This window comes from Mustela nivalis (genome assembly GCF_964662115.1).
Source record: "Mustela nivalis genome assembly, chromosome: 6".
In the NCBI taxonomy this organism is placed as follows: domain Eukaryota; kingdom Metazoa; phylum Chordata; class Mammalia; order Carnivora; family Mustelidae; genus Mustela; species Mustela nivalis.
The window spans coordinates 116,810,268-116,825,452 of record NC_139025.1 but is presented as its reverse complement, the minus strand read 5'-3'; positions in this window follow the sequence as shown (position 1 = coordinate 116,825,452).

Sequence of the window (15,185 nt, the reverse complement as noted above, 5' to 3'; positions counted from 1 at the left end):
TTTCTCTATGTGCATAAATAATCACCTTTAAGTCTCCTTTTTCAGTTCACCAGATCTAAAGGATTTACTAGAACTAGCTGGAAAAGGAACATATCAATATCATGGGCCCTTACCTTATAGGAGGAATGCAAAATGATAGAAATGGTTTCTGCTTTTAAGATTGTGGGAGAGGCCTGAGGAGTGAACATAGGTTTACAACTATCTGTAAGGGTAAGAAATGAGTATTACAGTGGCTTTCACACCATGTTCATTGAATACCTACTATATACCAAGCATTGTGCCAGGTATTTGATAATAGAGCAGTAAATAGGGGAAATAGATTTGGGAGTCTGGAAAAACTGATGTTAAGATCACAATTCAGGGGACGCCTGGGTGGCTCAGTAGGTTAAGCCTCTGCCTTTGGCTCAGGTCGTGATCTCAGGGTCCTGAGATGGAGCCCGCATCTGGGCTCTCTCTGCTCAGCAGGGAATCTGCTCCCTGTCCCCCTGCCTGCCTCTCTGCCTACTTGTGATCTCTCTCTCTCTTTATTTATGAATAAATATAATCTTCAAAAAAAAAAAAACACGGGGCACCTGGGTGGCTCAGTGTAACCCAGGACCCTGGGATTATGACCTGAGCTAAAGGCAGACACTTAATGACTGAGCCCCCCAGGCACCCAGAGATGACTTAAAACTCTTTAAAAAAAAAAAAAAAAAAAAAAAACTACATTTAATTTTTGGTCAAATTACAGGCATCAGTGGGTAGGATAGGCCTAGAGTTCTGAAAAAAAGCCTAAAACTAAAGAATTTAAGGTTTGAAACAGCAAAAAAGGGAAATTTCTGTGGAAGACCATTTGGATGAAAACATAAAGTAGGCTAATGGCTAAAATTGTAGGAGCAGGTACATTGAGAGGGAAAGAGAGGAGTAACTTAGAGAAAATGTCAAACATTACAAAGATAAAAGTATTATTATAAGTTTTCAGGTACTCCTCAGTCTGCTTCAGCAATTATCAGTACATGGCCACACTTTTCATCTATATCATTTATCCCCACTAAATATTTTGAAGATTATTTATTTGTTAGAGAGTGACAGTGGGGGCGGCGGGCAGAGGGAGAAAGAAACTTGAAGCACGCTCCCTGCTGAGTGCAGAGCCCAATCCAGGGCCCAGTTTCACAAACCTGAGATCATGACCTCAGTCAAAATCAAGAGTCAGCAGCTTAACCATCTAAGCCACCCATGCGCCCCCCAAATATTTTGAATCAGATCTCAGGTATCATGTCATTCCATTGTGAATAAATATTTTGAAATATCTTCAAAGTATATTTAAGCACATCTGCAGTAAAGACTTAAACTTTTTTTTTTCTTGAAGATTTTATTTATTTATTTGACAGAAACACAGTGAGGGAGGGAACACAAGCAGGGGGAGTGAGAGAAGGAGAAGCAGGCTTTCCATTGAGCAGGGAGCCCGATGTGGGGCTCAATCCCAGGTGGGATCATGACTTGAGCCAAAGGCAGATGCTTAACGACTGACAACCCAGGTGCCCCTAAACAACTTTTTTTTTTTTAAGGAATTTTTGGTGGTGGTCCTTTTTTCTTAAAATAAAAATATCTTTACTGGATTTTCTCATTTCTTTTTCTTTTTTCTTTTTTTGAGAGGGGGAGAGCATGAAATCAAGTGGCGGGTGAGGAAGAGAGACTCTCAGGCAGGCTCCATCCCCAGCACTGATCCCACAACCCTGAGATTATGAACCAAGCCGAAATAAAGAGTTGGATGCTTAACTGACTGAGCCACCTAGGCCTCCTGGGTTTTCTCTTTTTTTTTTTTTTTTTAAAGATTTTATTTATTTGAGAGAGATCACAAGTAGGCAGAGAGGCAGGCAGAGAGAGAGAGGAGGAAGCAGGCTCCCTGCCAAGCAGAGAGCCTGATGCGGGGTCTCGATCCCAGGACCCTGGGATCATGACCTGAGCCGAAGGCAGAGGCCCTAACCCACTGAGCCACCCAGGCGCCCCCTCATTTTAAAGATGATACATGTTCATGAAACAATAGAAGTACAAGAATAAAACATACATGAAATTCCCCACCCAGTTACAGCCACCACTAGTATTCTGATGACCATCTTTCCAGATGTTTCTACTTTGTGCATGTGTATATACTTTTTGCATGCTGTTTACAAACTTGTTTATCTCATCCTTGCTAGGTCAAGACTACTATTGTAAACCATTTTCTATATCAATTAACACATGTCTGTCTCCTGCTTTTTAATGGGGCATAATATTCCATGGTTTGGAATTTTCAGCTTGGGTAATGGCTTTTATAATGAACTTGTGGCTGAATTAGAGGTGGTGAAAAAGTGATTCTAGGCAGTGAGGCAGGAGGGAGGAGAAAGGAGTCCTGAAAAATGATTAAGTCCTTGGACACCTGGGTGGCTCAGTTGGTTAGGCATCTGCCTTAGGATCAGGTCATGATCCAGGTTCCTGGGATTGAGTCCTGCATTGGGCTCCTTGCTTGGTGGGGAGCCTGCTGCTCCCTCGGTCTGCTGCTGCCTGCTGATCCCCCTGCTTGTTCTTGATCACTTGCTCACTCTCTGATGGACAAAATCTTAAAAAGAAAAAAAAAAAGAATAATTAAGTCCCAAGAGGATAATTGGAAAGATGGTGGTAGTTAAAAACAGTATTGGCACGTCCTTAACGTGCCGGAGATTTTGTATGGAGCTGGAAAGAATTGGTAGCTAGTTGAAGTTTTCTTTGCATCATAAGTTCTGTTGAGATTTCTAAATTTTGTTTTTGCCTGAGTAAGTCATTTGTGCTACTAGAAACAGATGGGTCCTCTAAATTTATTGTAAATGCTAACTTTTAGGCCCCTTAATGTTTGCTACAACAGTACCTTAGACTATAGAAATAAGCACTGCGTTTTAAATTTGCTCTCATTGGGACCCTGGGTGGCTCAGTTGGTTAAGTGTCTGCCTTCAGCTCAGGTCATGATCTCAGGGTCCTGGGATCCAGCCCTGGATCAGGTCCCCTGATTCCCCCTCTTTCTGTGCTGTTTTCCCTGCTTGTGCTCTCTCTCTGTCAAATAAATAAAATTTTTCTTAAAAAATTAATAAATTGCTCTCATTGTGTATCTCTTTTGTCTCCAAGATAAGTGTGGCAAAGTATAGCCCCCAGGCCAGATCCAGGCCATCACCTGTTTTTCTACTGCCCACCAGCTAAGAATTGTTATTTATATTTTTAAATGGATAAAAATCAATACATTAAGATTTTGTGACAAAGTTATATGAAATTCAGAATTCATTGCCCATAAGCAAGGAACACTGCCACGTAGTCATTTACATATCATCTATGGCTGCTGTTTTGAGTTTTTACGTATTTTAAGTGTTTTTAAAGATTTTATTTATTTGTTTGACACAGAGATCACGAGTAGGCAGTGCAGCAGGCACAGAGAGAAGGGGAAGCAGGCTCCTTGCTGAGCAGTGAGCCTGATGTGGGGCTCCTGACCTGAGCCAAAGGCAGAGGCTTTAACCCACTGAGCCACGCAGGGGCCCCTTAAGTTTTTTTTTTTTTTTTCAAGATTTTTATTTTTTCAGAGAGAGAGCACAAGCAGGGGGAGCAGCAGGCAGAGGGAGAAGGAAAAGCAGGCTCCCCGTTGAGCAGAGAGCATAGTGGGGAGCAATCCCAGGACCCTGGGATCATGACCTGAGCGGAAGCAGCTGCCTAACTGACTCAGACCCTCAAATATTTCTTTCTTTCTTTGTGTGTGAGAGTGCAAGGCACAAGCAGGGGGAGTGGCAGGCAGGAGAAACAGGCCCCGACTGGGCATGGAGTCTGATGCTGGACTTGATCCCAGGACTCTGGGATCCTGATCTCAGCTGAAGGCAGATGCTTAACCAACTAAGCCATCCAGGCGTCCCATTAAGTTTTGTTTTTGTTTTATTGTTTTGATTTTTAAGATTTATTTATTTGAGAGAGACTGAAGTTCTTGTGCACATGCACGTGCATCCGGAGGAGCAGAGGGAGTCTTAAGGCAGACTCCACCCTGAGTACGCTGCTTGATCTCAGGGTTCTGACCTGAGCTGAAATCAGAAGTCAGATTTTTTAAGTGTGCAGTTTAGTGGCATTAATTACATGTGTATTGTGCAGTCTCCTTCCTTCTTTCTTCCTTCCTTTCTTGAGATTTTCTTTCTTTCTTTGACAGAGAAAGCACAAGCAGGGGGAGCTAGAGGCAGAGGGAGAATTAGGCTCCCTGCTGGGCAAGGAGCCCGATGGGGGACTGGGATCACAACCCCCACCAAAGACAGACACTCAACAGACAGCCACCCAGGTGCCTGCCTTGTGCAGTTTCTGTGGCTGCTTTTGCACTATGATGGCAGAGCTGATAGACACTCTGTGCTATCCACAAGTCTACAAAGTCAAAAATATTTTCTGACAATTTATAGAAAAAGTTTGCCAACCCCTAATAATGGGAATTATTTTCAAAGCAAGCAAATTTCTAAATCATAGTCCTATTACTAAGCAGCAAAGGTGACTAGGTAATTAAGTCTGCTGATAAATCTCTTGCTCCTGTCAAATGCCCATTTGTCAGATCAGTTCCCATGTCATTGTCATAAGTCATATTTGATTGACTCTTTTACTGTGCTGGAGAAAACAGGCTATCTTTTAGCTTAATGGACTCTAGTTCTACCTAAAAGAAGTAGACAATAAGTAATGTTCAGAATTTAAAGAAAAAGTATGCTTCCACAGCTTGATGTAAAGGGCTCTACCCTAACAGAATGGGGTTTTGAACTTTCTCTTTCCTTATTCTTTATTTTGAAAAATTAAAAACTCATAGTTTGCTACATTTATTTTATTCCTAGTATATATACACTTTTCCCTCAATCGTTTGAAGTAAATTGCAGACATGGCATTTTATCCCTAAATACTTAAGCAGCTATCTAGAAATAAGGATTTTTCTCTTCCTACTGTTACCACAATACTGTTAATATACTTAAAGAAGTTTGGAGTACCTGGGTGACTCAGTCGTTAAGCATCTCCCTTCAGCTTGAGTCATGATCCCAGAGTCCTGGGATTGAGCTCTGCAGGAAGCCTGCTTCTCCCTCTCCCACTCCCCCTGCTTGTGTTCCCTCTCTTGCTATGTCTCTCTCTGTCAAATAAATAAGTAAATAAATCTTTTTTTTAAAAAGTTTGCCATAAGGGACGCCTGGGTGGCTCAGTTGGTTAAGCAGCTGCCTTCGGCTCAGGTCATGATCCCAGCGTCCTGGGATCCTTGCTCAGCGGGGAGCCTGCTTCTCCCTCTGCCTCTGCCTGCCATTCTGTCTGCCTGTGCTCGCTCTCCGCTCTCTCCCCCTCTCTCTCTGATTAAAAAAAAAAAAAAAATCTTAAAATAAAAATAAAAAAGTTTGCCATAAAATGCGTACAGTCCATTTTTCTGGAGAGTCCAGGCAGTGGTGGTGTAGAATGCCCTACATTCTGCTTTTGGTTTGCTTCCTTGCTATTAAAATCTAGTTAAACAATTTTTGGCAAGAATACGACACAGATGAGGGGCGCCTGGCTGGTGCAGTCAGTAGTGTGTAACTCTTGATCTTAAGGTTGTTAAGTTTGAGCCCCATAAAGTAGAGGTTACTTTAAAAAAATTAAAAATTGGGGCACCTGGGTGGCTCAGTTGTCAAGCGTCTGCCTTTTGCTCAGGTTATGATCCCAGGGTTCTGGGATTGAGCCCCGCATCAGGCTCCCTGCTTGGTGTGAAGCCTGCATCTCCCTCTCCCACTCCCCCTGCTCATGTTACCTCTCTCTCTGTGTCTGTCTCTATCAAATAAATAAACAAAAACTTTTAAAATAATTAAGAATTAAGGGCGCCTGGGTGGCTCAGTTGGTTAAGCATCTGTCTTCAGCCCAGGTCATGATCTCAGTGTCCTGGGATCCAGCCCTACCTCGGGCTCCACACTCAGTGCGGAGTCTGGTTTTTCCCTCTCCATTTTCCCTTCCCTTGCTCATGCTTTCTGTCTCTCTCTCTCTCTCTCTCTCTCAAATAAAATCTTTTTTAAAAAATAAAAATTATAAAGAATACTGCACAGGGGTGCCTGGGTGGCTCAGTGGGTTAAGCTGCTGCCTTCAGCTCAGGTCATGATCTCGGGGTCCTGGGATCGAACCCCACATCGGGCTCTTTGCTCAGCAGGGAGCCTGCTTCTCTCTCTCTGCCTGCCTCTCTGCCTACCTATGATCTTTCTCTGTCAAATAAATAAATAAAATCTTTAAAAAAAAAAAAAAAAAGAATACTGCACAGGCGATGTGAGATTCAGTTAGATCCCCTCAAGATGGATGTGATATTATGTCCTAGCATCTTTGTATATTTACTCATAAGCTGATGGGAGATAATAATGTAATAATATAATGAAGAAATAGGGCTTTTTTTTTTTTTCCTCTGTTCACAATCCCTGGTGTCTCTTCCTTTTCTTGTAAGGATACCACCCTAGGGTGCTTGGGTAGTTCAGTCATTGAGCATCTGCCTTTGGCTCAGATCATGGTCCCGGAGTCCTGGGATGGACCCCCACATCGGGCTCCCTGCTCTGCGAGCCTGTTTCTCCCTCTCCCTCTGCTTGCTGCTCCCCCTGCTGTGCTGTCTCTCAAATAAGGAAAAACTTAAAAAAAAAAAATACCTGTCCTATTGGATTAGGGTCCCACCCTTTTGACTTCATTTAATCACTTCCTTAAAGGCCTTATCTCCCAAGAACTGTTACGCTGGGGGTTTGGAGTTTCAACATAAGAATGGGGGTAGGGGGTGGATAAAAGTCAGTCTGTAACATAAAGGCACACACGCGACTGGTAGAAAAAGAGGACAGGCATTTGAAGCAGATAAGGATTCAACCCCCACCTCCACAATTTGGTGATCTTTGGCAGATCATCTAATCCCTGTGACCCTTACTTCACTTTCCTTATACATATGTGAAATGAGTATGATAGTGCCACATAAGAATGTTGTGAGGAGGGGCACCTGGGTGGCTGAGTGGGTTAAAGCCTCTGCCTTCAGCTCAGGTGGGATCGAGCCCAGCATCGGGCTGAGGAGCAGAGAGAGCCTGCTTCCTCCTCTCTCTCTGCCTGCCTCTCTGCCTACTTGTGATCCCTGTGTGTCATATAAATAAGTAAAATCTTTTTTTAAAAAGAATGTTGTGAGGATTAGGAAATATATCTTCCCTAGAAGGAGGTGACAATGTGTGGGGATGAAAGTGGAGCTGGTGGGCACCTTGGTGGCTCAGATGGTTAAGTGTCTGCCTTTGGCTGGGGTCATGGTCCCAGGACCCTGGGATTGAATCTCGCGCTGGGTGTCTTCAGCAGACAGTCTGCTTCTCCCTCCTCTCCTCTTCTCCCCCTGCTTGTGCTGTCTCTCGCTCTCTCTTTCTCAAATAAATAAAATCTTTTTTTAAAAAAGTAGAGCTGGTGACCTGGGACCTGACAAAGACCTGCAGATTCATGCAGTTATCTGGTCTACCAGTAATGGGAGCCATCGAAGGTTAGAGTCTGAATCCTGTGAGATGGGAAAAAGAGTTTCAGAGGGAGGTAGCAGGATGAAAAGCTAACTCTTGATGAACAAGATGCAGAAATCCGCCACAAATATTAGCAAATTGAATTTAACAGTACATTAAAAGAATCATATTCCATGGTCAAGTGAGATTTATTTCAGGTAAGCAAGGAGGTTCGAGGTCTGCAAATCACAATCGGTGTGATACACCACAGTAACAAATTAAGGATAAAAACTGTGATCATTTAAAAAACAAACAAACCAAAAAACTGTGATCATTTCAATAGATGAAAAGCATCTGACAACACTCAGGATCTATATATGATAAAACCTGGACAAAGTGTGTAGAGAGTGAACGTACTTCAATATAATAAAGGCCATATAAGACAAGCCTGCAGCTAACATCACATTCAAAAGTAAAAAGCTGGGGCACGTGGGTGGCTCAGTGGGTTAAGCCACTGCCTTCGGTTCAGGTCATGATCTCAGGGTCCTGGGATCGAGTCCCGCATCGGGCTCTCTGCTCAGCAGGGAGCCTGCTTCCCTCTCTCTCTCTCTGCCTGCCTCTCCATCTACTTGTGATTTCTCTCTGTCAAATAAATAAATAAAATTAAAAAAAAAAAAAAGTAAAAAGCTGAAAGATCAGGAACAAGACAAGATGCCCACTCTCACTACTTTTATTGAACACAGTATTGAAAGTCCTAGCCAGACCAATAATAAAAGGCATCCATATTGGAAAGTAGAAGTAAAACTGTCACTATTTGCATATAACCTGTTATATATAGATAACCCTGAAGACTCCCAAGGAAAAAATGGTAGAACTAATAAATTAGTTTGGTAAAGTTGCAGGGTACAAAGTCAATATACAAAAATCCATTGTTTCTATATACTAACAGCTATCGGAAAGAAATTTAAGAAAACAATCCCATTTACAATTGCTTCAAAAAGGGACACTTGTGTGGATCAGCACTTAAGCGTCTGACTTCCACTTGGGTTATAATCCCAGGGTCCTGGGATCAAGCCCCACGTCAGGCTCCTTGCTCAATAGGGAGCCTCCTTCTGCCTGCTCTGCCTGTTCTGCCTGCAGCTCTCCATGCTTCTGCTCTCTCCCTGACAAATAAATAAAATCTTTAAAAAAAAAATTGCTTAAAAACAAAAACAGGGGTGCCTGGGTGGCTCAGTGGGTTAAAGCCTCTGCCTTCAGCTCAGGTCATGATCCCAGGGTCCTGGGATCGAGCCCCATATCAGGCTCTCTGCTCAGCAGGGAACCTGCTTTCCTCTCTCTCTCTGCCCGTCTCTCTGCCTACTTGTGATCTCTGTCTGTCAAATCAATAAATAAAAATCTTAAAAAAAAAAACCAAAAACCTAGGAATAAAGGAAGTGAAAACCTGAAAACTTAATTAATGAAAGAAATAGAATAAGACACAAAAGGAAAGATACACCATGCTCATGGATTTACAAGAATTAATATTGTTAAAATGTACATAAGCAATCTATAGATTGAGTGCATTCCCTCCCAAAATCCCAATGGCATTTTTCACAGAAATAGAACAAAGAATCTTAAAATTTGCATGAAACCACAAAAGACCCTGAATAGCTAAAGCAGTCTTGAGAAAGAACAAAGTTGGAGGCATCGTGCTCCCTGATTTCAAACTATATTTCAAAGCTGTAGTAATCAAAACAGTATGGTATTGGAATAAAAACATTACAGGTCAATAGAATAGAGAGCCCAGAAATAAACCCATATATATATGGTCAACTAATTTGCAACAAAGGAGGAAATAGACCATGAGGAAAGGACAGTCTCTTCAATAAATGGTGTTGAGAAAACTGGACAGCCACACTCAAAAGAATGAAACCAGTGTACTGTCTTACACCATACACAAAAATTAACTCAAAATGGATTAAAGACCTGAAACTATAAAACTCCTAGAAGAAGTTTGGGCGGTAAGCTCCTTGACACTGGTCTTGATGATTTTTGGATCTGACTCCAAAACCAAAGGCAACAAAAGCAAGAATAAGTGAAACTATATCAAACTAAAAAGCTGAACAGGTGCCTGGGTGGCTTAGTAGGCATCTGCCTCTTGATTTTGGCTTGGGTCATGATCTCAGGATCGTGAGATGGAGCCCTGCGTTAGGCTCCATGCTCTGCAAGGAGTCTGCTTGACATTCTCTCCCTTTCCCTCTGCCCCTCCTCCTGCTCATGCACATGTGGGTGCTCTCTAAGATTAAAAAAAACAAAAACAGGGACGCCTGGGTGGCTCAGTTGGTTAAGCAGCTGCCTTCCGCTCAGGTCATGATCCCAGCGTCCTGGGATTGAGTCCCACGTTGGGCTTCTTGCTCGGCAGGGAGCCTGCTTCTCCCTCTGCCTCTGCCTGCCATTCTGTCTGCCTGTGCTCGCTCGCTCTCCCTCTCTCTCTCTCTCTCTCATAAATAAATAAAATCTTTAAAAACAAAACAAAACAGAAATCCATACTTTTTAAAAAAGCTGGACAGCAAAGAAAACCATCAACAAAATGAAAAGGGAACCTATTGAATGAGGGAAATCTTAGCAAATAATTTTTCTGACAATGGGTGAATAGCCAAAATATATGAAGATTTCCTACAACTCAATAGCAAAGGGGAAAAAAAAGGAAAGAAAGAAAAACAAAATCTCTGATTTTAAAAGTGGGCATTCAGTTAAGTGTTTGACTCTTGCTTTCAGCACAGGTCATGATCTCAGGGTTGTGGGATCAAGCCCTCTGTTGGGCTCCACATTGAGCTGGGGGCCTGCTTAAGATTCTTTCTTGCCCTCTCCCTCTGAATCTCCTTCCCATTCACACTCTCTCTATTCAAAAAAAAAGGGGGGGGCCCTAATAGACCTTAATAGACCTAATAGAAGAATGAGGCAGGAAAAGTCACCTGCAAGAGAAGAGGGAGCAGGGGACGATGGCTGGAAGGACTGTCACCCCAACTCCTCAATTCCTTATTTGTTAGATACAAGATAGCAACAAAGGAGAAGAAAAGAAAGTCATACAATAGCCATATGTCTAGTAGGTAAACAAGAAGGAATGTGAGTCAGATGGTGAACCAGGTAACCAAGAAGAGTAAGGTGTGTCTGTCCCGCTGCAGGGATTTGTAGTGTTGGAAGCGCACTTAAAGGGATTACCTTAACCCGAGGCTTCCTCTGGGGCAGGGGAGACAAAGAAAAAGGGAAGCAGGGCGGCATTCCACCCTGCACAGGCTGGGCACCCCCAGCTGCTCGGCTTCAAGGACATGTATCATCCCTTCCACCAGAGGCCTGCTGCTAGTACATGTTTTTCTCAAGGACATCTTTAAGGAAGCTTGCATGACCAGTACAACTCATTAAAGTTTTATATATATATATATAAAATATATATTTTTAAAAATTGCTACATATATATGTAGGTATATGTATATATACATATACATCGGGATCCCAGGACCCCGAGATCATTTATATATATATATATATACACACACACATATATATGTGTATATATACATGTATAATTTATTTGAGAGAGAGTATGAGAGGAGAGAGGTCAGTGGGAGAAACAGACTCCCTGGAGAGCAAAGAACCTGATGTGGGACTTGATCCCAGGACCCTGAGATCATGACCTGAGCCGAAGGCAGAGGCTCCACCCACTGAGCCACCCAGGCACCCCTTAAAAAAAAATCTTTTTAAAAAATAAATGAGGGCGCCTGGGTGGCTCAGTGGGTTAAGCCACTGCCTTTGCCTCAGGTCATGATCTCAGGGTCCTAGGATCGAGTCCCGCATCGGGCTCTCTGCTCGGCAGGGAGCCTGCTTCCCTCTCTCTCTCTCTCTCTGGCTGCCTCTCCATCTACTTGTGATTTCTCTCTGTCAAATAAATAAATAAAATCTTTAAAAAAATTATTTAAAAAAATGAATGTAAACAGCAAAACAGTCCCAGTGTGGGACTCGATCCCAGGACTCTGGGATTATGACCAGAGCCAAAGGCAGTCGCTTAACCAACTGAGCCTCCCAGGCACCCTAAAGTTATATTTTGAGCAGTATATTATTCTGAGGGATATATATATATATAATACTATTCAGTCATAAAAAGAATGAAATCTTGCCATTTGCAACAACATGGATAGAGCCTGAGAGGGCAGTATATGCTAAGTGAAATAAGTTGAACAGAGGAAGACAAATGCTGTATGATCTCACTCGTATGTATAATCTAAAAAACAAACAGGCACCTATCTGGCTTAGTTGGTAGAGCATATGACTCTTGATCTCGGGGTTCTATGTTTGAGCCCTACATTGGGTGCAGAGAGATTACTTTACAAAAAAGTATTTAAAAGTATTTAAAGATTACTTAAAAAAAAAAAAAAAAGCCTGGGTGGCTCAGTGGGTTGAACCTCTGCCTTTGACTCGGGTCATGATCTCAGGGTGCTGGGATCGAGTCCCACATTGGACTCTGCTCAGTGGAGAGCCTGCTTCCCCCCTCTCTCTCTGCCTCCCTCTCTGCCTACTTGTGATTTCTCCCTCTGTGTGTCAAATAAATAAAAATCTTATAAAAAATAAAATAAAAATGTTTTTTTAAAAAAATGGGGGCATCTGAATGGCTCAGTTGGTTAAGGGTTTGCCTTTGGCCCAGGTCATGATCCCAGGGTCCTGGGATTGAGCCCCATAACAGGCTCCCCACTCAGTGGGGAGTCTGCTTCTCTCTCTGCCCCTTCCCCAGCTCATGCTCTCTTTCTCCCAAATAAATAAATAGAATCTTTTTAAAAGGGGCGCCTGGGGTGGCTCCAGCGTTAAGCGTCTGCCTTCAGCTCAGGTCATGATCCCAGAGTCCCGCTTGGCAGAAAGCCTGCTTTTCCCTCTCCCACTCCCCCCTGCTTGTGTTCCCACTCTTGCTTTTGTCTCTCTCTGTCAAATAAATAATTAAAAAAAGATTTTATTTATTTATTTGACAGAGAGAGATCACAAGTAGGCAGAGAGACAGGCAGAGAGAGAGGGAGAAGCAGGCTCCCCGCTGAGCAGGGAGCCCGACAAGGGACTCGATCCTAGGACCCCAAGATCATGACCTGAACTGAAGGCAGAGGCTCAACCCACTGAGCTATCCAGGCGCCCCTAAAAAAAAAAAAAAAAAAAAAATCTTAAAAAAAAAATAAATAAAAACAGCAAAACACCAAGCTCAAGCTCATCGATACAGATAACAGACTGGTGGTTGCCAGGGTGTGGCAAATAGGTGAAAGAGATCAAAATAAGAGTAACAAAATAAGGCAGTCTCCCTTGGGGAGTGTAAAGCCAAATGAGAATAAACCCTAAGTTCCTAGAACACTAAGTTTTCTAAGTTTACTTTTTTTCTTTTTTTAGATTTTATTTTATTTATTTATTTAAAGATTTTATTTATTTATTTGACAGAGATCACAAGTAGGCAGAGAGGCAGGCGGAGAGAGAGGAAGGGAAGCAGGCCCCCTGCTGAGCAGAGAGCCTGATGTGGGGCTTGATCCCAGGACCCTGAGATCACCACCTGAGCAGAAGGCAGCGGCTTAACCCACTGAGCCACCCAGGCGCTCCTAAGATTTTATTTTTAAGTAATCTCTGCACCCACCCAGGGGCTTGAATTTACAACCCTGAAAGTAAGAGTTGCATATTCCCCCGTAGGTTACATATCTTGAACTCTTACATGTGAGGTGCCATTCGGAGTACTTCACAATTTAACATCACAATTCTGTTGGATAGGTACTATTAACCCCATTCCTCTGCGAAAGAAATGGAGATATAAAGAAATTAAACACCTGGCCAGTAAGCGGCAGAACATGTTCAATCACATAACCAGTAACTGAGCATTAATGATGGGAGATCCAGGAGGGACATAAATGAGGGCTTTCACAGTCTTGCTACAAAGTTGCCAGAGATTTTGTGACATCATGTGGGTTCTAGTCACGTTTTCTTTGGCCCCTGGTGAAGTCCCCATCAGTTTAACAGGCAGCATAGCCATGAGAAAAACATGTCTTCGGAGTCCACAGGGAGCTGGGTTTAAATCCTGCATTTCCGGGGCACCTGGGTGGCTCAGTGGGTTAAAGCCTCTGCCTCCGGCTCAGGTCATGATCCCAGGGTCCTGGGATTGAGCCCCGCATGGGGCTCTCTGCTCAGCGGGGAGCCTGCTTCCCCCTTTCTCTCTGCCTGCCTCTCTGCCTACTTGGGATCTCTCTCTCTGTGTCAAATAAGTAAATAAAATCTTTAGAAAAAAAATAAATCCCGCATTTCCCACTTAAATGGTGAATTTGACCAATTCTCAGCCATGTTTAACTACTAATAGGACTCACAACCGCTACATCGTTAAGTCATGAGAATTCAATACAAAGTTGAGCCAGATGGGGGCGCCTGGATGGCTCAGTGGAGTCTTGATTTTAGTTCAGGTCTTCATCTCAGCTCTGGTCTTAGTTTCAAGGTCCTGAGTTCAACCTGGTAAAAGCACTCCACACTAGGCCTGGAGCTTACTTTTAAGTTGAGCCATATGGGAAATTGCTGTTTCTGGACGTCTAAAACAAGGGTCCGGGCGCCTGGGTGTCACAGTCCATTAGGCAATGGACTCTTGTTTTCCGCTTGGTCATGATCTCAGGGTTGTGGGATAGGCCCCACTTCTCACTTTGTGCTCAGCAGGGAGTCTGCTTGGGGGTTCTCTCTCCCTCTCGCTCTGCTCCTCCTGCTCGTGCTCTCTCTTTCTCTAAAATAAGTAATGTGTTTTTAAAGAGTGGAATCTACCAAAATAGTTAACATTCTTCTGCGCTTCTGATTTTTCAAAAACTCCAGTGCTAATTTTTTTCCCCTATCCTGCCTAAGGCATAGTCCTGCTCTACTGTTTGGGTGGCCCTGGGGACTCAAAATTGCATATTGTTGATCTACTCCGTGGAGGCCAATCAATTAGCCTGTGGCGGCCTCATGGGATTTGGCAGTTCCTACAAGGATGTGGAACTTCTTTCCAGCTAGCCACCAGCACATCCCTTGGGGGCGGGAGAAGTCAAGAGCCATGACAGCCCTGTGTCCTACCACACACAGACTCAGTGCACTTTCACCCTTCTTTCCACAGCCTATTTTGCACTTATTTTCGCTGTACCACAGGCAGTGATATTGGCTCCATTTAAAAATGTGTGAACTGGGGGCGCCTGGGTGGCTCAGTGGGTTAAGCCTCTGCCTTTGGCTCGGGTCATGATCCCAGGGTCCTGGGATGGAGTCCTGTGTCGGGCTCTCTGCTCAGCAGGGAGACTGCTTCCTCCTCTCTCTCTCTGCCTACCTCTCTGCCTACTTGTGATCTCTCTCTGTCAAATAAGTAAGTTCTTTACAAAAAAAAAAAAAAGGAAAAAGAAAAATGTGTGAACTGAGGGTTAGAGAGAGGCGGGCACCCAGTTGTGTTGGAAATAACGTGGGTTTGATGTTAGATGGACCAGTGCAGGCAATGCCTCTAGTGTCCGACGGGGCTCAAAGGCCTTGAAGCTCTCGGGCCTGTTTCGTTTTCTGGAGAACGGCGTTTAATTTCTCCTTCCTTCGTAACAGCTCTCTTAGGTTCAACCCAGGTTCTCCAGGGCTCGCCTTTGGGAGCTCGGGATGTGACTAGATGACCCACTCGGAGACACTGCGGAGAGCGTGTGCGCGCCAGGGGGTAAAGGGATTCGCCCGGCGCGCGCGCAGCCACGGCCCTGCATAAATATCGATATTTTCTTT